Source organism: Mytilus californianus, unplaced genomic scaffold (assembly GCF_021869535.1).
Source record: "Mytilus californianus isolate M0D057914Y unplaced genomic scaffold, xbMytCali1.0.p SCAF_37, whole genome shotgun sequence".
Lineage (NCBI taxonomy): Eukaryota > Metazoa > Mollusca > Bivalvia > Mytilida > Mytilidae > Mytilus > Mytilus californianus.
In genome coordinates, this window is record NW_026262687.1 from 1,167,245 (window position 1) to 1,192,141 (window position 24,897).

Consider the following 24,897-nt stretch of genomic DNA (forward strand, 5'->3'; position numbering starts at 1 on the left):
AAATATGTGTGAAATTACAATACGTTGTTAATAAGTTTCCTTGGGAGATAGCCTAAAACATTATTCTTTTGAATAAAGAGAACTTTTCGAAAGAAAAATTGATTATCCCCCATGAAAACTTCCTAACAACGTATTGTAATTGCACACATATTTTACTGAATATAAAATGTTTTAATTCAAATGATGTCTGATTTTTATGAATATAGAAGACGTTTCGAAAGAAAAATTGTATGAAAGCTTAGTTTGAACATTTTTATAGCAATTCAAAATTAATACCTATCACCTTTAGCATGACAATAACAATAAAATTTCTATACAAACTGTTATACTGATTTTTCATAATGACATTGAAGTGGAATTAAAGTCTTATAGGATTGTAAGTATGCTTTATTTTATCACCTTGCACTTTCACGACTTGACTGTGGTTTTCTTCAGCAGTTTGTTCAAATTTCTGACCAGTTGAACAGTTTGGTTTTATAAAACAAATAGCAATTGGGTCAGAATTTTGAATAAGTTGAAATAGGTGCAGAGCAACACTAACAGTCAAGTCACAGTAAATGAAATAATTTGTATATTACGTTCATAATGTTCATTGAAATAGTGGTAATCGGAATTTACTCGTATAACCCATATTGTTTCAATGATGAAAGTACATAGGAAAAATTGCAACATATGTTTTCATATGTTTAACATATGTTTTTCATATGTTTGAAAACATATGTAAACATATGTTTAGGCCCGACATGAAAACATATGTTTTCGAACATATGAAAAACATATGGAAAACATATGAAAAACATATGGAAAACATATGAAAAACATATGTTTTTAAAATCATATGAAAAACATATGTTTTTCATACATGTAAACATATGGAAAACATATGTTTTTCATATGTTTTTGACAAACATATGTTTTTCATATGTTTTCATACCTGGCCTAAACATATGTTTTCATATGTTTGTCCTAAACATATGTTTTCATATGTTTGGCCCAAACATATGTTTTCATATTATTTTATCTTGGTCCTCAATATATATTTTTTATATGTTTTTAATTGTTCAAATGCATTTATTTTCTCATAGATTCTAAACATGGTTTGTATATATATGTATTTTTTTTTTGCGGTAGGTTTTTTAGAGTTATGTTTTGATGTTTTAATATGTTTTTCTTTTATTATCTTTTTTCCGTCAGGAACTCATTTTGAGTGTAAATACTTCATTGTGATGAGCTGTTGCTTTAAAAAGTAAATAACCCAAAATACCAAACTCCACAAAAAATACTTGGCAACATCAAAAGCTCAAACAAATAAAAAACAACTGTATACAGGCATTCTTTTATGCAGAAAAATAACAGTGCTCCATAATTTTTATATCAAGTAGAATTTTTTTTTTATTAAATTGTTGTCTCTTCTATTTTCATATTTTTGTCTCTTTGACATACCACATTTCTATTGTCTAGTATATTCTATTTTGGTTTGTTTGTCTCTTTGACATTCACCATTTCTATTGTCTATATTCTATTTTCATATGTTAGTCTCTTTGGCATACCCCATTTCTTTTGTCTGTATTCTATTTTTAATATTTTTGTCTCTGTCATACCCAAATTCTATTGTCTATATTCTATTTTCATATGTTTGTCTCTTTGATATACCCTATTTCTATTGTCTATATTCTATATTTTCATGTGTGTCTCTTTGACATACCCCATTTCTATTGTCTATATTCTATTTTCATATGTGTGTCTCTTTGACATACTCCATTTCTATTGTCTATATTCTATTTTCATATGTCATTATGTGTGTCTCTTTGACATACTCCATTTCTATTTTCCTATGATGTATGTGATATTTCTATTGTTATATCACCATACACAGATATTTAATTGTCTTCACTGCTGGCTTATACTGGTGCATGTGTATGCAGCTGCTTTTTTGGAAACATCCTGTATGATTAAGAAAGACAACTAAATTGACTTTCAGTTCAATATTGTATTAATCTAAAATTAACGTTCTTTGGTTCTGTTTCTTTACTTTTCAGTTTCTGCAAGTAAAAATAAAAGAAAAGAGTTTCAATGTCCAACTAGTCGTACATTTTTTATCTATCAAGGGGCAATATTAAAAAAAAACATGTTTTTTTGCTCTTTGGTCAGGTTGTTGTCTCTTTGACATATTCCCAATTTCCATTCTCAATTTTATTTTTTGTTCTCAAAAATATTTATAAATAAAAATGTGTTTGGGGGAAAAAAAGTTCTTTTTCTTGTATACTAAATATTTCAAACCGACCAGGGCATTACTATAATAGTATACTACATGTATAAGTTTAATAAAAAAAATTCGTAAGGGTTACGCGGAACCCAGTGTCTCGCCTACTTTTGCTGTTAATCGCAGGCTCAACAAAAATGAGATGAGGAAAAAATTTAATAAAAATATATCCTCTCGATACAATTTTTTTATTGTAAGCAGCTTCTGTCCAAGTTTGGTAAAAATCCAGGATAGTTTATGAATCTAATAAATATTTTTAAAAATTTAACTGCAGACTGTATGTAATGTTAACTGGAAGAAAAACTAAGTCCATTTATAAGTAAAATATGGATAAACAAGTACAAAATTTTAATAAAAATTTCCTTCTAGATACTAGCTTTTGATTATAAACAAGCATCTGGCCATGTTTGGTTATAATCCAGGATAGTTTAAGAAAGTTATTAAAATTTAAAAAAAAAAAACCACAGAGTGAATGTAATGTTTCCTGGCAGAAAAACTAAGTCCATTTATAAGTAAAATACGGATTAACAGGATTTTTTTTTTTAAATTTACTTCTGGATACTATCTTATGATCATAAACAAGCATCTGGCCAAGTTTGGTAGAAATCCAGGATAGTTTAAGAAAGTTATTAAAATTTTAAAAACTTTAACCACAGAGTGAATGTAATGTTTCCTGGCAGAAAAACTAAGTCCATTTATAAGTAAAATACGGAAAAACAGGATTTTTGTTTAATAAAATTAACTTCTGGATACTATCTTATGATCATAAACAAGCATCTGGCCAAGTCTGGTACAAATCCAGGATAGTTTGAGAAAGTTATTAAAATTTTAAAAACTTTAACCACAGAGTGAATGTAATGTTTCCTGGCAGAAAAACTAAGTCCATTTATAAGTAAAATACGGAAAAACAAGATTTTTTTTTACACAATTTACTTCTGGATACTATCTTATGATCATAAACAAGCTTCTGTCCAAGTTTGGTAGAAATCCAGGATAGTTTAAGAAAGTTATTAAAATTTCAAAAACTTTAACCACAGAGTGAATATTTTTGGACGCCGCCGACACCGACGCCGACGGAATGTAGGATCGCTATGTCTCGCTTTTTCGACAAAAGTCGAAGGCTCGACAAAAAATGAGAGCATTTACGAGGCCATTTTCCATAAATTTATTATTTCCAAGGGGCATAACTCTTTTGAAAAAAGTTGATCGGCCAAATTTATAAAGCTTGACTAGGATTATGCTGATATTAACCTATAGAATAAGTTTTAAAAAATCTGGCAAGAATTGTACCTGCAAGACAAATATAAATACCTTACAATCATTCCATAAACATAAAGTAGTTCACCTTTACTTTTAGTATCTAAAAAAAAGACCAAATCAAGAGAAATTTAATATTGACCAATGAACAATGAAAATAAGGTTAAGGTCAGATGAAGCCTGCAAGATAAATGTAAAGTTAAACCTAAACACCTTACAATTTTAATTTACAATCATTCCAGAAACCAATTATAGTTCACCTCTAAGCAAGAAAAAAATATCCAATGAACCATGAAGATGAGGTCAAGTCTAGGTGATTACTGTCAGACCCATTGGTGGCCTTTGGCTGTTTTTTACTCTTTGGTCGGGTTGTTGTCTCTTTGACACATTCCCCATTTCCATTCTCAATTTTAGATCAGTACACCTTACAAACATTCCATACACCAAATATAATTTACTGAATGCTTATAGTATCCAATAAAATGCTCCGCTGGGGCGCAGCTTGATACGACCGCAGAGGTCGAACCCTGAACAGTTGGGGCAAGTATGGACACAACATTCAAGCTTGATACAGCACTGAATTTGGATTGTAATTAAATATTTGACACAGCATAGGTTTCTGACACAGAATGAAAGTGGTCTAAGAACTTAAAAATTTTTAATTTACCTATTCAAACCATATAATTATTATTTGCTTTTATATATAAATCAGAAATAACCAATTTAAAATTGAAAATTTTAAAGAAAAAAAAGGAAAAAAAAATCCCCCCCCCCCAATTTTTTGAACCCCCTTATGATTCATCACCCCCAAACTCAATCCCAGCCTTCCCTTTGTGGTATGGTACCTTGCAGTACAATTTCAGAGAGATCCATACACTTGAACACAAATTATTGTCTGGAAACTAGAAAAATGCTTGTTTTTGGCCCCAAATTCCTAAACGTTTAGGGCAATTACCCCCAAACTCAAACCCAGCTTTCCCGTTAATTTGTGATATGGAACCTTGCAGTACAATTTCATAAAGATCCATACACTTACACACAAGTTATTGTCCTAAAACTAGAAAAATGCTTGTTTTTTTGCCCTTTTATGGCCCCCAATTCCTAAAATTTTGAGGGAATTAACCCCAAAATCAATCCCAGCCTTCCCTTTGTGGTATGGTACCTTGCAGTACAATTTCAGAGAGATCCATACACCTGAACACAAGTTATTGTCTGGAAACTAGAAAAATGCTTATTTTTGGCCCCTTTTTGGCCCCTTTTTCCTAAACTTTTTGCGCAATTACCCCCAAACTCCATTCCAGCTCTCCCTTTGTGATATGGAACCTTGTAGTACAATTTCATAAAGATCCATACACTTACACACAAGTTATTGTCATGAAACTAAAAAAATGCTTGTTTTTTGCCCCTTTTTGACCCCTAATTCCTAAAACTTGGAGGCAATTACCCCCAAAATCAATCCACAAAAATTTATTTGCGGTCGTATAAAAATTAGACCAAAACATAAAAACTTATTACTGAACCATTAAAATGAGGTCAAGGCCAGATTACAACTACCAGTTGGACATCTACACCTTACAATAATTCCATACACCAAATACAGTAGACTTATTGCTGATAATGCCTGAGATATTGACTTGACCACAAAAACTTTCTGACAGAGTAGACAGACACTAGGACCTTGCAAGGTACCCATATACTAAGTAAATATAAATATCCTATGACCATGAATACTATAAATAATATTAATAAGAGAGAAATTATGAGAGAAATTAACATTACAAAAAATCTTTATTTTTTCAAGTAATCACTGAATCATGAAAATGAGTTCAAGGACAATGGACAGTTGACTGACAGAAACTTCATAACATACATATGCATCTATATACATTGTACATAGTATGAAGCATCCGTGTCTTCCACCTTCTAAAATATAAAGATTTGAAGAAGTTTGTTAACCCCACCATGGACGCAGCCGCCTGATCAATATCCCTATGTCGAGCTTTCTGCAACGGAAGTCGCAAGCTCATCAAAAAAACTAAGCCCATTTATTAGTTGAAATACAGAAAAATTTTGCCTTGGATACTGTAGTTTGGTCATTAAGAAGCTTCAAATATTCTGTCTCAATTTCACAAAATCCCATGTCTGTTTGACAAAGTTATCAATGTTAAAAAAAAATTTAACCACAGACTGAACCTACATTTTAGGACAGCGACGCCGCCTCTGGCAGAATCTAGGATCACTGTCTCGCTTTCGTGAAATAAATTTGCAAGCTTGACAAAAAGCAGAACATGTATTTCAGAAATTGAAATTCTATGCAACTATCAATACTTATATGCTGTTATGGTCCTACATATTCTTGTGTGTTCAATATTTTGGCATTACACAAAGTCATGCTTTCTTAGACTGTTTGAAATGACAAATGTTTTGTTGTTACATTAATTGATTAAATCTGTCGAAGGTGAACTGATAGATATTTTAGTTTGGGAATACATAATTTTTGCATCTTTTATTATTTTGTTATTTCTTTTTAGTGCTTGTTGATGAGTCCAGCCCTTTCTGGCTGATTCTGACATTTGGTTCTTATGTTGGCTGCTGTCTGCCATACTGTGTGTAGTTTTATTTTTTTTATTGGTTCACATTTTTTCATCCTTATACAAGTTACATGTATAGCCATAATAGGTTACTTTATGGTATGGATTTTGATCATTGTTTATGGCTGTACAGTGACCAGCAAATGTTTACATCTTCGTCCTTTGGTTTTTTAATTGATAGTTGTCACATTAAGAATCATACATGTACCTCATCTCCTTATACATGTTATATCTATATGCTGGTTCATAAAAAAATCTTAAAAGGAAATTATTCAATTGTTATACATGTTTGTTTGAAAACTCATTCCTATAATGCAAAAACAATAATCGATTGATTTTTTTTGCTTATTTTAATGTTCAGTGGCAAATATTTTACAATGTATGTATATTTCAGACGAGAACAACTTTTAAATATACAATTCATAATATAAGCAAATGCTATAAATATTTGAACTTCTGTCATCTCATGCGTGTGTGTGTGTGGAGCAGAAGAAAGAGAGCAGGACAAGGATTCCTTGATGCATACTTGAGATCAGAAAGACATAAATAAACAACAGTATACATGCCGTAACATGTACAATTACACTTGAAAAAGGTTTAAATAGATAACATTAAATTATTTAAATTAACTGCAATTCTACAGATGAACTTACTTTGATACCAGTTCTTTTTGCCGGACATCCGCATCTACATGTACACCAGTGATTCTAATACTGCACTTTCCTTTCATTTGGTAACCATGGTAATAAGCTAAAATTGTAAATCTTAATTTAATCCAGAACTCCAGACAAAAACTAGATCATTTTTGTAGATGACGTATGAACTGATGCTCAGAGTCACTAATTTATATTTTTACTTTTGAGTGAATGGAAAAAATGTGTAAGCAAACAACAACGGTCGTATAAAAAGATCAACAGTGTAACTAATATTAATAATATATGTATACCCTAAGCCCGTCTTAGTATAGTATGAACTTTTTCCAATATAAATCATCTATTCTGCTGTCTACAGTTTAAAATAAAATGCTCTGCTGGGCACAGCTTGATACGACAGCAGAGGTTGAACCCTGATGGTTGGGGCAAGTATGGATACAACGTTCAAGCTTGATACAGCACTGAATTTGGATTGTGATTAAATATTTGACACAGCATAGGTTTCTGACACAGAATGAATGTGGTCTAAGAACTTAAATGTTTTTAATTTACCTATTCAAACCATATCATAATAAAAAAAGACTCATTATTATTTGCCTTTTAAAGAAAAAAAAAAGGAAAAAAAATCCCTCCCCCAAATTTTTTGAACCCCCTTATGATTCATCACCCCCAAACTCAATCCCAGCCTTCCCTTTGTGGTATGGTACCTTGCAGTACAATTTCAGAGAGATCCATACACTTGAACACAAGTTATTGTCTGGAAACTAGAAAAATGTTTGTTTTAAGCCTTTTTTTGGTCCCAAATTCCTAAACATTTAGGGCAATTACCCCCAAACTCAAACCCAGCTTTCCCTTTGTGATATGGAACCTTGTAGTACAACTTCATAAAGATCCATACTCTTACACACAAGTTATTGTCCTGAAACTAGAAAAATGCTTGTTTTTTGCCCCTTTTTGGCCTCAAATCCTAAAATTTTGAGGCAATTACCCCCAAAATCAATCCCAGCCTTCCCTTTGTGGTATGGTACCTTGCAGTGCAATTTCAGAGATCCATACACTTGAACACAAGTTATTGTCTGGAAACTAGAAAAATGCTTCTTTTTGGCCCCTTATTCCTAAACGTAGTTACCCCAAAACTCAATTCCAGCTTTCCCTTTGTGATATGGAACCTTGTAGTACAATTTCAGAAAGATCCATAAACTTACACACAAGTTATTGTCATGAAACTAGAAAAATGCTTGTTTTTTGCCTTTTTTTTGGCCCCTAATTCCTAAAATTTTGAGGCAATTACCCCCAAAATCAATCCCAGTATTCCCTTTGTGATATGGAACCTTGTGGTACAATGTCAGAGAGATCCATACACTAACACACAAGTTATGTCTCGAAGTTACAAAAATGCTTATTTTTAGCCCCTTATTCCTTAACTGTTGGTACCATAACCCCCAAAATTAATCCCAACCTTCCTTTTGTGGTATTGAACCTTATGGTAAAATTTCATAGAGATCCATTCACTTAAACTAAAGTTAGAGTGCGAAAACCAATGTGTCTTCGGACGACGACGACGACGACGACGCCAACGTCATACCAATATACGACCGCAAAATTTTTTTGCGGTCGTATAAAAAACAACATTTAGGCATTAACTCTTGATGTTTATTAAATCTTGATTTCCTGTTACATAGGCAAAATTGTTTAAATACACCGATAGAGGTGGGACATTTAAAGACGTATCGTATCCGTATCTGGTACGTTGACGTATCTGAACATATCTATGTGTTATTGTTTAAATGATCATTGTAATGCAAATGTAGTTAATGATTGAGTCAAAATCGTGGTAGAGATTTCGGGAATAGGGAAAAGCGGGGAAATATAAGGAAAGGGTGATGCAGATTTTTCGGTCTCTTTCAGTTTAAATAATTGGAAAAAAAGTATTGCCTGCCAATTTACAAATTTATTATTATTGGTATAAGTAATGAATCCGACACAATCCTCATTTACAAGCAATAAAGTATGTGTATAAATATTGTTCACGTACGGTTTATGACCCCTTCTGTAGTCCTGTGTTGTACGAAATGTATAAGATGAAGTAATAGCAAAACAGCGAAGATAACAAATAAAAGAGATCTGTCATTTCGTACATATACCAATAGGAAATTGATCCAAAGAAATATTATCTATGTTTTATTGTATTTTATAGAAAATAGTGATTTTGTAGCAAATAAAGCAAAGATTTTTGCAGAAAACCTACAGACTTCAATACAGAGATTTTCGTTATAAAATTATAAACGTAGATTACTTACTTGTTTGTCCATGATGTGCCAGCGTTTGTTTTTAACAAAAAATCACAAACAACCTTAAAATTTATATTCCAAAACTCATCGTGCTGAATCACTAAAGTCGAGCGAATCCTAGAGGAGGTGTACTTGAATTGGTCCATATTTATATTTGTTTTAACCAATATCTTTATTGATAAACTTGTTTAAAAAAAACCATTGCTAGCACGACATGTAATAATCCTCTATATAACACGCACCGAATTGTCAAATATAAGAGCCTGAGGGCAAGGTGAAAGGCTGTGGATTTTCTATGAAATGTCCATATGTTTAGCATTGAAACAACAAAAGGGTACACAATCCTTAACTTTATGTATTTTTTATAATTGAACTTCACGCCTGGGTAGTTCTAATGATTCAAATATCGAGTGCTAAAATTTATACAAGTATACAGATTGACTCGAAAATCACGTGATTGTTAAATGTGTGTAAATGTTAGCTTCTGATGTCGTTCATGTAATGTTTTTATGATTGTATTATAATAGGTACTGTAAATATATATCGTAGATACATCACTTTAAGGGCAATAAATGTGATTAAGACAGGATTTTGACATACAAGAAGCAGGTATGTAAACATAATACAAGCAGATACGTCAACGTATCAGATACGGATACGATACGTCTTTAAATGTCCCACTTCTATTTATCGGCATGTTGTGGAATCTTAATAAATACTTATGATTGCAATGTACGTTTAATCGTTGTTGTAGCTATGAAATCTATACAATAACGTCATTCACTACAGCGTTAGGGTCACAACATTACCATAGTTCAATGTTAGTACTTCGCGTATACTATTTTCAGACAAGGCAATATTAACTCATGAACATAATATGTTGTCATTTGTGTTACCATCCATACTTCATGCACTTAATAAAAGAACAGCGCTTCAATGTACTTCGCCAATTGATGGATATATAAAATTTGCTGTCAAAAAGCAAAAAATATGTATGTTCTTTTAACCTTTTTCATAATTATAAATAATCTAAAAGAAATGAAGACATGTGTGGGATTGCTTGCAATGCAGTTTTTCTTACAATATCTATTTCCAAGAGGTATAACTACTGTAAACATATTTGATCAGCAGTTATTTTCTAACTCAAAAAACTAAAAGACCATGCTGATATAGACCTATGGTATGAATTGCAAAAATATCTGACAAAAAAATGCAACCATAACAGTGCTTTACTGGAAAAAATGGTTATCTTCCATAGAATTTACATTTCAAAATGAAGTAATTCCTGTATAAATAATTTATCCAAGACATTACTGGTATATAATAAACCTTTGGTATACATTAATATTATATGAATAAACTTTAGACATAGAAGCATGTCTTCTCTGTATGAAATCCTGTTAGTTGATTTCAAATGTTGATATTCAAATGACAATGCTTAAACATCCAAAGTCATACACCATCCATGACTTGACAAAGTTTCAAAATCAATAGACCATGACTGAGGGGCTGGGCAAAATAAAAAACAAGGGATATGAAATGTGCTAGTACTCTGACATATACAACTGCATATCAATTCATGCAAATATCAATGATTTATCATTATTGGTTCACTCAAACTGACCTAATCAGAAACTTTTCACATTTAAGTTAAGTAAAAATATCAAAGTCAATCAACCATGACTGAGGGATTTGGACCATATAATCTCAATGGAAATGGAAATGAGAAGTGGATATCCTACTTCTACTGCAAAAAATATTATTGGCTTATTTAACCATAACTCGGCCATAAGTTATTGTTTGGTTCCTCTTAAACTGACCTAATCTCAATTTTTAACAAATTGTTTATTACTTCGCCTCTGTTAAAAACAGCATGCCCAAGACTCACCTTCATGACTGTTGTTGCAAGACAAAAAAAGAACAAGCAATGAAGTGTTAATAGAGCTTCCAACCCTATTTTATATAAAATTGACCTGTAAAAAAAAAAATTTGTCACTGCTTATAGAAATAGCCCACAACAAGAATCAAAACTTTCAACTCTATCATGTCTATGACCTCAAAACTTGCAACATGTATACAGTCTGACAACAACAAAATATTTAAACAAAGTTATCCTCTTCATTACATACCTTTCATCATAAAATTATTCATTGACTACTGCTCCTTTTATGCACATAAATCAATATGACAATCTATGAATCCATTATATAATCTAGAAAGCAAGGCCTCAAATGAATTCTGTTCTGTTGAAGTACATGTACAAAATGTACTTTTATTGAAAATGCTAAAAGAAATAATGTATAACATGTTCAAATGTATAATAAGATGAAGTTACAATACATCTGCCAAATTGCCTTAAATATTTTTATATGGCAAAAATAGCTTATTTTGATCTTTTAAAACAAGAACAACAGATCTAGACTTGCCCTGTTTCTTGTTGCTGTATATCATATTTGTTTATTTGTTCCTTGTTTTGTTTATAAATCATTATCAGTCTGTTAGTTTCCTCATTTGCATTGTTTAACATTTGTCATTTCCATTAAATGTCTTTTATAGCTGACTTTCTGGTATGGGCTTTGTTCATTGTTGAAGTCATCTTGTACATTTGTACCATAACTTTAATATACTTGTTAACTTCTATGTCATTTGATCTCTTGTGGAGAATTGGACTCTTCTCATTGGCAATCTTACCACATCTTTTTATTTTTATATTCACATTTAAGTAGATGTAAAGTAGACCATTCATGCACTCTAGGGTCCACTTCTACTTATAATGTACAAGGTGATAAGACCTGCCGCTGTAATAGCCTGGGTCATATTTTTCAGCTTAAACATATGTGAATAGGTGTGGAAAACTATCAGAAGTATAATACATGTATGATAAGGCTGAGAAATACTAGATGTTTATTGTTATAGTACTCAGTAATAGTAGTCTCAGACTCAGGATAATCAAGGCCTATTGTACTTGTCATATGATGGGGGGTAGGAGGGGTCCTGATCCTGAAATCCCGGGCTTAAAAACATGGAATTCTGAGGTCCCGAATTTAAAAAAAAATTAAATCCAGACATCCCGAAATTCGAAAAAAAAAATAATTCCCGGATCCCGAAAGGATCAATCCTGAAATCCCGAGCTTAAAAACACCCGATCCCAGAGTCCCGATAAAGGTCCTACCCCCCTCTCAGATGCAAAGCCCTGTAATTTTCTTACATTTGTGTAGTTGCAAGTCTCGTTTTGCCTTAAGTTAACATAAAATAAGGAATTTGAGCCTCAGATTTGAGCTTTAATCAAATGTGATGATTTTCTCGGTAATACCGGAATGTGATTCTTGTCCGCTCCTGCATGTCCTGGAATCATTCATTATTAAAATTGGGAAAAGGTTACATGTACATTATTACCTACGCGATGTATGAAAAGGTATATACATTTTTTAAATCTAAATTATATGAAAAGGGGGGAGTAATTGATCCCCAGGGGCACCCCTATCTATTAAGTGTAAAATAGCTATTAATTGCTAGAGAGATAATAAAGTCGTCTACATTTTTATGGTTTTAAAACAACTGAAAAACAAATACAAATACCACACATTTATCATAAGATATACAGGTCTGCATCATTTAAAGAAATTAAGTTCTGTTGTGACATTAGATAAACAATTCCAATACATTACATCAAGTATATGATATCCCCCCTTTTTCCAAGTTTGTCTTATTGTCTAAAGGGCTTACAATTTATATGGTTATTTGGGATGTATTTGTGTCTAAATCTTGTAATATCCTCATTATGAAATATAAATAGATAATGAAACGGATTACCCAATGCAATTACATTTATATTACAATATGGGGGAGGGGGGTTCAATGTCGTTCTCAGGCTTACAAATATCTAGTCAAATAGTCTTTCGTGAAAAATAAAGCACACACATCTTCCTGCTTTAATCCAATAATTAAACAAAATGTGCATAATAATATTTACCTTACCTTAATTTTTGTTGCAAGACAAAAAAAGAACAAGCAATGAAGTGTTAATAGAGCTTCCAACCCTATTTTATATAAAATTGACCTGTAAAAAAAAAAATTTGTCACTGCTTATAGAAATAGCCCACAACAAGAATCAAAACTTTCAACTCTATCATGTCTATGACCTCAAAACTTGCAACATGTATACAGTCTGACAACAACAAAATATTTAAACAAAGTTATCCTCTTCATTACATACCTTTCATCATAAAATTATTCATTGACTACTGCTCCTTTTATGCACATAAATCAATATGACAATCTATGAATCCATTATATAATCTAGAAAGCAAGGCCTCAAATGAATTCTGTTCTGTTGAAGTACATGTACAAAGTGTACTTTTATTGAAAATGCTAAAAGAAATAGTGTATAACATGTTCAAATGTATAATAAGATGAAGTTACAATACATCTGCCAAATTGCCTTAAATATTTTTATATGGCAAAAATAGCTTATTTTGATCTTTTAAAACAAGAACAACAGATCTAGACTTGCCCTGTTTCTTGTTGCTGTATATCATATTTGTGTATTTGTTCCTTGTTTTGTTTATAAATCATTATCAGTCTGTTAGTTTCCTCATTTGCATTGTTTAACATTTGTCATTTCCATTAAATGTCTTTTATAGCTGACTTTCTGGTATGGGCTTTGTTCATTGTTGAAGTCATCTTGTACATTTGTACCATAACTTTAATATACTTGTTAACTTCTATGTCATTTGATCTCTTGTGGAGAATTGGACTCTTCTCATTGGCAATCTTACCACATCTTTTTATTTTTATATTCACATTTAAGTAGATGTAAAGTAGACCATTCATGCACTCTAGGGTCCACTTCTACTTATAATGTACAAGGTGATAAGACCTGCCGCTGTAATAGCCTGGGTCATATTTTTCAGCTTAAACATATGTGAATAGGTGTGGAAAACTATCAGAAGTATAATACATGTATGATAAGGCTGAGAAATACTAGATGTTTATTGTTATAGTACTCAGTAATAGTAGTCTCAGACTCAGGATAATCAAGGCCTATTGTACTTGTCATATGATGGGGGGTAGGAGGGGTCCTGATCCTGAAATCCCGGGCTTAAAAACATGGAATTCTGAGGTCCCGAATTTAAAAAAAATTAAATCCAGACATCCCGAAATTCGAAAAAAAAGAATTCCCGGATCCCGAAAGGATCAATCCTGAAATCCCGAGCTTAAAAACACCCGATCCCAGAGTCCCGATAAAGGTCCTACCCCCCTCTCAGATGCAAAGCCCTGTAATTTTCTTACATTTGTGTAGTTGCAAGTCTCGTTTTGCCTTAAGTTAACATAAAATAAGGAATTTGAGCCTCAGATTTGAGCTTTAATCAAATGTGATGATTTTCTCGGTAATACCGGAATGTGATTCTTGTCCGCTCCTGCATGTCCTGGAATCATTCATTATTAAAATTGGGAAAAGGTTACATGTACATTATTACCTACGCGATGTATGAAAAGGTATATACATTTTTTAAATCTAAATTATATGAAAAGGGGGGAGTAATTGATCCCCAGGGGCACCCCTATCTATTAAGTGTAAAATAGCTATTAATTGCTAGAGAGATAATAAAGTCGTCTACATTTTTATGGTTTTAAAACAACTGAAAAACAAATACAAATACCACACATTTATCATAAGATATACAGGTCTGCATCATTTAAAGAAATTAAGTTCTGTTGTGACATTAGATAAACAATTCCAATACATTACATCAAGTATATGATATCCCCCCTTTTTCCAAGTTTGTCTTATTGTCTAAAGGGCTTACAATTTATATGGTTATTTGGGATGTATTTGTGTCTAAATCTTGTAATATCCTCATTATGAAATATAAATAGATAATGAAACGGATTACCCAATGCAATTACATTTATATTACAATATGGGGGAGGGGGGTTCAATGTCGTTCTCAGGCTTACAAATATCTAGTCAAATAGTCTTTCGTGAAAAATAAAGCACACACATCTTCCTGCTTTAATCCAATAATTAAACAAAATGTGCATAATAATATTTACCTTTCGTTCCGCTTTTAGGGTACGTAAAATTATCCATCAAAACAAAAACACTTTGACTTTTGTTGCGTTGATTTTCTATGTTTCGTTCCCCGGTTTCTTCCAGTTAATCGACAAGTCACCCATTTCAATTTAACTGTTTATAATAAATTTTTGATTCACCAGTTTGAAAAACCAAAGTTCCTTGTATCATCTATCTCTGTCCATTCTTAAAAACTTATAAAAAGACAGCAACAGATGATCGCGTGAGCGTCCATGGATTTTGCGTCATAGTATAAAAAACGGTAACGGTGAAAAGATTTCCGGGTTTTCGTGTTCGACGTACCATGCAAGGGGGCTCATGCAAGCTTTCGTACATTTACGTATATTTGAGGGTCTGGAATCAAGATGGGAGTTTAAGAATAGAAAATAATGACAAAAAGTGCAAAATAAAGAACAGATAGTAAAAAAGGCAGAAATATAGAATAAAGAATCATAGAGAATAATTGGATTATTAATAAAAAAAAAAAAAGAATTGAGAATAAAGAACAAACTAAATAAAAAATATTTATTCATATTATTATTTAATATTTATAACCCATTCACTTATTCTACATTCTGTTCAATTCAAAATTAGATATATCTGCTGTGGGGAATGACACTGACAGGGCTGACCTGCTTTCATCATCATGATCATGTGGGATTTAGTGGGAAGAGTAGAAAGTGAACTTTCCTGTTTGAGAAATACGCTATATAGATAATAAATGAAAAAATGTATGTGATAATTAAATGACAAATTTTGACATTTTCTCAAAACATTTTTTTTTAATGTCCTTTAAAACATATGTAAACATATTTTATAAAACATATGAAAACATATGTTTGCTTCCATATGTTTTCATATGTTTCAAAACATATGTAAACATATGTTTGTAAACATATGTTTTTCATATGTTTGGGACAAACATATGAAAAACATATGAAAATCATATGTTTTTCATATGTTTTGAAAACATATGAAAAACATATGTTGCAATTTTTCCTGTGTATATACTGATGATTTCAGTCGATGACTCTGCCAACAAATCTGTGAAGCGCGAGCTAGTCGAACCGAAACAAAGTTAGACACTTTATCTAAATACTAATAGCATAATGTTGTGTGTTCGTGCATGTAAATGTAAATAAGTATTCTACGACATACAAAGTGCTCACGGATTTCTGTCCATTTCTAGAGGTCCGAGGTTTTGGATGCATTAACATCTTTTTGAACCATTGTATTATGCATGTTGTTATTCTATTAGACAATATTCGTTTTTTATGCATACACCTTTATTTAGAATTTTCACTAACGAACATGGAATTATCAGCAAAGCTTGATATTCTACATATACCTTTACAATATTTACGAAAGAGGATCTTCAGCAAATCACAAATCTGAAATTCTCTCTTTGGTATTAACATTAAACAGGACAATAAGAATCTCAACTATCCCAAAATATACTGGATACGTAAACTTCACGGAAATCCTACATATGAAGAATATACAAATTTTCGATCACTCTTTTCTATGAGACTGTGTTTTCAATAAGTTAATAAATAATCATCAACATTTACGAAAGATATCAATAAAACTTACACTGGAATCGCACTTTGGTTAGCATATGGAAATCGAATTTCCTTTCAGTCCTCAAATTTGATCGACAATTTTTGGTATAATTGTTTGCTTTGATTTAAATATTATGCAAAATAACCCAAAATCTGTATTTCATAATAAGAACCTATAAACAGAAAAGGTAAATGACAATACACGAACTACAAGAAGACAAAGTATCTGAATCTGAAACCGTCAGATGACAGTTTATTTAAGTTTTTAAAAACATTTATTTATGTTTTCCGCTAAAATGATGATTATAGCTTTTGAATATTTTCTTGAAAATAAAAGATGATGCAGAGAAAAGTAAAACAGCAAAATTGACAAAGAAGCAAACTCGGACCCATACATCATTCCATTGGTTTTTTATATTAAGATGACTGGTTAGTGAGGGGTCGTGTAATTGGAAATACAGAAGGGGTTCGTATTAAGATTGATCATCCAAAAGTTTTTATAATTGTCTAATTAGTTCCATAAGGTTAACAGAAACTTTACATTGTAGATAAGTATGATATCAACAATCAATAATCCATTAACTTTTAAAAAGTAAAATCACAAACATACCGAACGCCGAGGAAAATTCAAAACGGAAAGTCCCTAATCAAATGGCAAAATCAAAAGCTCAAACACACTAAACTAATGGATAAAAATTGTCATATTCCTGACTTGGTACAGGCATTTTCTTATGTAGAAAATGGTGGATTAAACCTGGTTTTATAGCTAGCTAAACCTCTCACTTGTATGACAGTCGCATATAATTCCATTACATTGACAACGATGTGTGAACAAAACAAACAGACATAATAGGTACAAATGTCAAAAATTGGGGTACAGCAGTCAACATTGTGTGATAATCTTAATCACTATAAAAACAAAGATATGTAACAAATAAACACAAAAAGGCATATAAACAAAGCACTTATTAAAGATGAAAGACAATTTATGCATATATTTTTAGATGACTCAATAAGAGGTTTCAATGAAGGCATTAGACAGTGGCAAGTTCGTCAGTAATTTGATGAATTTATTATAGAGAGATGATATATACTTTCTTATAGATTTATTCGAAAGAAATACAGATTTACCTCTCTTTTAATAGAAACACGATGAAAAGGCGAAAAAATTACTACATGTTTAATTTTCTCATAAGTAGTTGTTACAGTGTGCTTGTATACATATTCATGTTGAATGCCCGCCTATGACATACAAGCATTGATCGAAATCTTAGGTTTTTTTAACAAGTATTTAAGTATTGTGGTCTAAAACACCACATTCCATATTTGCGTGAATGCCTTATCAGTATACGTAATCATGCGCCACGTAGCAAGGTTGAGGATGTTAAAACGAAACCAGACAAAGAACAAATATGTATTGTTCAGACGGAGCAAATTGGCAGTATTTGAGGATACGGTCTCGAAAAGATATAGAATAGACCCCATTTACCAAAAAACCCTCTGTAAATATCATCGATATTGAAAACGTGTATACTGCTTTAAGAGAAATAATTTATTCTTAGTATTCAACCAACTTATGTAAAGTCACAACTTTATATTACAGAAATACATATTTGCTGTTTAGCTATGCAATTTTTTCTGCAAGAAAAGTTATTTTATCCTTAAAACTATAGATATAAATTGTTTAATACAGATAATTTTATAATAATTTATTTGCGCATGATAAGTCTATGCCTCACTATTTTTTTTTATTAAAAGCATTCTCTGTTTATTATAGATGACAAATTGATTTAAAAAAAAAAAGAATTTGAAGTTTTGTAAAAACTTGCATTTAAAATTTGCACGAAACCTTTATTGTCATATTTGTAAGGCGTTTACTCAATATTATATTCATTTCATGTTAATGATAACCTAACACCACCTTTAAGTGTTAATAGTTCAGATTTTAAAGTTAACCAGTGCTTCTTTTTTAAGTGTAAAAACCCTTTGCAAATAATGAAAACACGATACGTCAAGGTTAATTAAACAGATAGTGCAAAGCTACATTTAATTTTAATAACCTTACTGTGAATATCGATGTAGAATGTGTAACGAAGTAAGTTCTTTGGATTGTCAAGTGGCCAATATTATACAAAACTAAATTTAAATATAAGTTTACTGCAATGATAACTTCAATGAGCAATGACGACTTTAAACTGCATAATACTGCACGGACTGCTCGATTCCTTTGATATGTATTTTAACGGACTGTTTGTATATGTTTCTAACGGATCATTTCACTGACTCCAGACGTTGTAATTGATATCAGAAAACATCGAGTTGTTACCATATTAACAATAACAACATTTGTATCTCCGACACTATATATCACCGACCAGTCGACGGTATTTACTATGTGCTGTACGCACAACAAAAACCGGGCCTAAAAACCCCTGCAAAATAAATATTGAACCCAAAAATTACTAACTTTATCTATACATTTGCATGATATAGCAATTATCCGGACAGTCTTAACCGCGAGTAAGAAATATCATCTCGACAGCAAAATAGACCTTAATGTACTATATAAATAAGTATAAATATCTTGCCTGAGTGTTTTAATATTAAGCCTTGGGATATCCATGTCCTGAACTGACAATTTTAATACCCAACTGCAATTTGTACCAACTCTATACTCAGCACAAGGGTGTGCTTTACCCAATGGCCATGTGTCGTCTGATTTGAAACTCACCTGTGAAATTTTAATAGGTGCCTAATCACGTGATACACATGAAAGGTCTGCTTGACTATATAGTCCGGTGTTAGCGAAAATAAGCCCTAACATAACATATAGTCCTATGTCAAATAAATATCTATTACATAAATAACTGGAGTTTGTTACAGAATGTTTGTAATGTTTAAAGTACACACGTATGGGTCAATGACTGAAACTAGACTTATTTTCAAACCATACTTTATAAATAGCATCTGTGCACTTATGATGTTTGTGCATTTTCCTGATAACTCCGTAGAAACATTTTGCGTAAATTGATAGTATAACTCTGTTAATAAAATGAAATCTATGAGAAACAAATATAATCTAGTACGGTCTACCAATTAAAAAACGGTTAATTATTGACTAGAAGGGGAAGCACCGCTATATTTTTGGTGTCAATGTGGACATAGATGATTCATACATGTACTAAAGACTAAGATACACTACGTTACATAAGTGTTATTTGTATTGGAATAAAGAATTAACAAACAACGTAGAAATAAATGTTTATGCAATAGGGGCAATTCGATTCAAGCATGAACGATACGCGGGGATAAACTTTGAAAGTGGGAGAAAAATAAAGAGGCAGTGAAGAAAAATGTTCATTGTATACAACATGTTCAAGCAAGTATGTATAGCTCAAGCACAGTTGACATTGCAGTTTATATTCGATTTATGAGTTTGAATGTCCCTCTGGTATCTTTCGCTCCTCTTTTCGAACTGCCTTAACTGGTTCCTATATATGTGTCAATGACCTGGTTGCACTAGTAAACGTAACCTTTAATCTGAACATCATCTGAAATGTCAAAACAATAAATTGTTCAGTCAGGTTCAGTCTGTCAGTCAATCTTCAGATTCATTTATTGCGATAAATGCAGTACTGATCATAACAACAACTGAACAGTCTGTACATAGACTCAAATAAAATCGTAATTGCCTGCAAGTTGATTTTCAGAACAGTGTTGATTTACGGCAGTGATTCAGTCTGTGAACATTTATTGGAAATTTAAAAATAAAGTAATAATTTGGTTTTTTTTCAGACTTTTAAGGATTGTTCAGATCGAAATGACCATTTCAGATCAAAATTAGCTTACTAGTGGTTTTTACTTTTTAACAATGATATCTAAGTTGATTATACCATCATTTTTGTATTAATATATGTGAATTAGCTTCGTACAAGTACCTAATCATACAATCAGGTCGTATGCATGTTTCTTTGTTTTCTGCATGCATTAATAAGGTCCAACAATTTCCGGTCATACAATTGTGTATTAGCGATGCAATATACAGTACTGATGTTCTAAATGAAATAGACACTTCAGTCACGTTACAATGAGAAAGCGACTTGTGTATAGTGAGCTTATCAAATCGAACCATGCATTACAAACATAATTTAAATTATTCATCGTTACAGGTGTCCAAAATAATACAAATTGTTGATGCGTATAGTGTAGTATAAATATTTATACCTTATCAGATATAATTTATAATTTTTTCAGTGGTCTTTGAGCATACAGGTGAAGGGTTAAAATGTTCATATTTCTTTATTCATTATGTTTTTTTTCTTTGAATAGTTAGTTAAGACGAGTTGCTTTCAAAATTTCTAGTTTGATATTATGAAGATGTGATAATATGCATATTTAGTTATTATGTGCATTTCGATATGTTAAAGTCTTTCTTTCCACTATAAGGAAAGACCTTACTGTATTTCTTCTGAATATTATTATTAAGGTCTTTCCTTTCACTATAAGGAAATAAACTCATCATAGATACCAGGATTGAAATTTTGTATTTGCGCCAGACACGCGTTCCGTCTACAAAAGACTCACCAGTGACGCTCGAATCAAAAAAATGCAATAAGGCGAAATAAAGTACGAAGTTGAAGAGCATTGTGGACCAAAAATTCCTAAATGTTTTGCCAACTTATTTGGAGGGAATAGCTCCTATCAAAACTCAACGGATAAATTCGGTTCGATCTTCTTCTTCTTCTTCTTCTTCTTCTTCTTCTTCTTCTTCTTCTTCTGATTATCATTACTATTATTATTATTATTTTTATTATTATTATTGTTATTATTATTCTTATTATTATTATTATTATTATTATTATTATTATTATTATTATTATTATTATTATAAAGCTAACTTGTGGTTAGGACACCACGCCGTAACATTTCTTTTATAGCGGTTATCTCTCCTAATAAAGATAACCTTGTTTTTTTCAGGTTAAGTTGACGGCACTGAACTGGAGAATGTATGCTATGGATGTGAACTTTTGAATATTGATCATGCTTGTTTGGTTTTTTACACGGTACAATCAAGAAAGTATTACTTAGCGTTCAATACGTTAGAATCATTCAATCAATCTTAATTTAGTAATTAAACTAAATATTTGAAATATATTAACCAACTCACTTCTTTTTTAATGTATATCTTTACTTTAAAATCTAAAAATACGCGTTTACTTCATCTATAGAGTATATTTTTTTTTTACTTTTTTATAATTTGATTTCAAATGAGCATCTAATTCACCGTATTTACGGAAATGGGGGAATTTCAGATTGAAATCGTTTTACTAAATTAATTTTCGGAATGATACATGTAACTTTATGTTTGCCCATATGTGATATAACCTCGCTTTAATCCATAACAGTACTAGTACATTGTCTTAAGAAATTGCAAGTCAGAAGTTACATAAACAATGGAGTCTGTAAACGTTATTATAGATTGTCCTATTAATCATTATTAATATCAAGAACTTGAGACCTTCAATCTGTATAACACACTTTCGTCATGTCATATTTTTCAATAATTATTGAAATAAAGGGGAAAAGGGGGGGGGCTGTTCATTCTCTCAAATGTACGTATATAATTTGATGTACAAAATAACGTTATTTCCGGAGAATCGTTGTTATTTTAACGTCCAATAACGAGTATGTTCAGGACGAGAACAAACTTACAATCAATGTGATCAATTTATTTGGTAGTTTATGCAACGTTACAATTCCAACCAAACGATGCTTGATGTTAATGTCAAAGCAAAAGAGGTGACCATTATTCTACAAATTTAAACGTCCTAACAAGTGTAAGCTTTTTTAATGTCAAAACAGAAAGAGTGACCACAATTCTACACCCAGTTAACATGTTTGATTCGACAAAACGCTGACAATGTTATCTAAGAAAAACATTGTAAAAAGAATGATAAATTGTCAGTGGCAAATCACAAAAATGATGTGTACTTAAAGAAAACATCGAAAAAAACAATAGTTATACAATTAACAGCATTACAATTTGGTCAAAATGCAATGCAAAAGTCATCTTTCACACGTTTTATGAACTATCGGTACAAATTCAATCAATTATCAAATATAAATAATTTGGCTGTACCATAGATTGCTGAATTCACTTGTTGCATTTGCAAATTTCTGCTTTAGGCTTGTTGCGTGGTTCATCGTGTCTAACGACTTTTTATTTGTTTTAGCTCACATCTGTATTTAAAAATATTACAATAATGTTTGCACTTATAAAGTCAAGTAATAAAAAGTGAAATCAAACTAATATGTAAAATGTGTCAAGATTTAATAAGCGTGGTTAGTGTATGTACATAGCCGTCTTAAACGCAGAGTTTTAAATCATGCATTTCATTACATCAAGATATAACATATATCTTCTACGCACGTTCACTTAAATGTAGGTTTTCGTGGTACATTTGTGTAACCTGACATCATCAATCTTTCTCAACGTGGAATAAAATCAGTCGGGAATTTGTTTTTGAAAAGACATTTCCAATGAAAAAGACGGATTGAAATAAAAAAAATCATCCTCATTATATCAAAGTTAAGATTAAATAAATATTCTGTATTAACCTTTTTTTAACATAACTGTTTAGAATAACTTTGAGTTTGTTTTATATATTTTTATGTATTCGATAACCTTACAAATACGAATATTGAATGGCTCAATGATCCACAAGCATGAATGATAAAAAGTGAGAAAAAAAACTTATTACCGACACTTTTATCTCATCCTGATTAAAGAGAGATAATTCCGCTAGCCAAATACAAGTGTTTTCCTGAACTAAACGTAAACATGCTGTTTCTATAAATAACAGTTGCGAATTTTCTATGCATATGTTACATAACAAAATTTGTCAAAATCTAACTGTTTCAATAAAATAAAATGTTAAGAAGATGTATTTTAATAGAAACCATTATATAATATATAAAAAAAAAAAAAAAAAAAAAAAAATGATTTTTTTTAGATATTTCAAAATAGAATATAATATATAAATATGTCCTTTAAGGTGATAGAGTGGGTTTTGTGTTAGCCTAGTAAATGAAGAGTTGTATTAAAACAGTTCTATTAATTTTCAGTCTTCTGATTCCCGTATGTTTAAAGTACGAATACAGTATATTTTTCAAAATATCTGAAAAAAACTAATATTTGTTCATTTGATACCATTCTCCGCTTGTACTATAATTCTACGTTTCGTGAACCATGAAATCAGTTTAAAAACCGTAATGTAGCATATCATTTTAAAAAATTTCATCATAAATAATAAACAAAAAACATAATTCCCTATCGGCTATCATATGACGGGCTTAATAATTATCGATCATAAAATAAAAAGCACAATTTCAATTGTATAACCGTTCGAATGGTTTAACACTCTTAATATTGAACATTCCTACTTGCTTTTAATACTTTTCTTTATAAAGGTGTATATAAAACGTTTCAAAGGGTATATACTATATTGAAAATAATATTTCTTTTCATCAATCTTTTAATATCCTAGTAATTTGTCGACGTCAACGGGAAGTTTATATTATAATCTATGATGTATGACTACTTATGAATTACGACTTTTCTAAGAAAACACTTTTCGAATAGAAAGTTAAAACGAAATAGTCATCCCGAGGATATAATGAATGTGTATATCTATTTTGATCTGAGCGTCACTGATGAGTCTTTTGCAGACGAAACGCGCGTCTGGCGTATTAAATTATAATCCTGGTACCTTTGATAACTATTTACTGAGATTTAAGTTAACACAGTGAACTATGCCGTTAGCACATCTCTCTAACCTTTAACAAATGCGATCCTTTTATATAACTGATCGTATAATAGAGTAACTATAATTCATCCCCAAAAACAATAGCCTAATCTTGGGTATAGATTTACTGTCAACTTAACTTCTTTTGTACATTTGTGTTTGATGTGTTTCTCCATTTTGCAGTACTAGTATGTGATGTATAAATACATGGACACATCCGATAAAACAAACAACACACGTCAATGCCGATGACTCTTGTATACCAGTACAAAGAGAGAGTGATTTGTTTATAGACCATGGGGAAAAATATAATATGGCCTGTTTCTGCCTTAATTCTCCATGTTTCTTATTCTAATTGCAGTCCAATTTAGAATCCTTCTCCCGATCGACCCACCTTTA

The 24,897-nt window shown here is 31.3% G+C and overlaps 1 long non-coding RNA gene across 2 annotated transcripts; it reads right to left on the minus strand.

The window, feature by feature from the left end:
- Positions 1–1,324: 1,324 nt before the first annotated feature.
- Positions 1,325–15,632, minus strand: LOC127736808 (uncharacterized). 2 transcript variants are annotated; one of them, XR_007999187.1, is made up of 4 exons: positions 15,113–15,630; positions 11,185–11,339; positions 6,765–6,861; positions 1,325–2,042 (listed from the first exon to the last, which is right to left on the minus strand). It is a non-coding gene; the product is annotated as an uncharacterized LOC127736808 (long non-coding RNA). The 2 variants fall into 2 exon arrangements; XR_007999188.1 differs by lacking the exon at positions 1,325–2,042 and adding an exon at positions 2,729–3,623 and having other exon boundaries at positions 15,113–15,632.
- Positions 15,633–24,897: the final 9,265 nt, after the last annotated feature.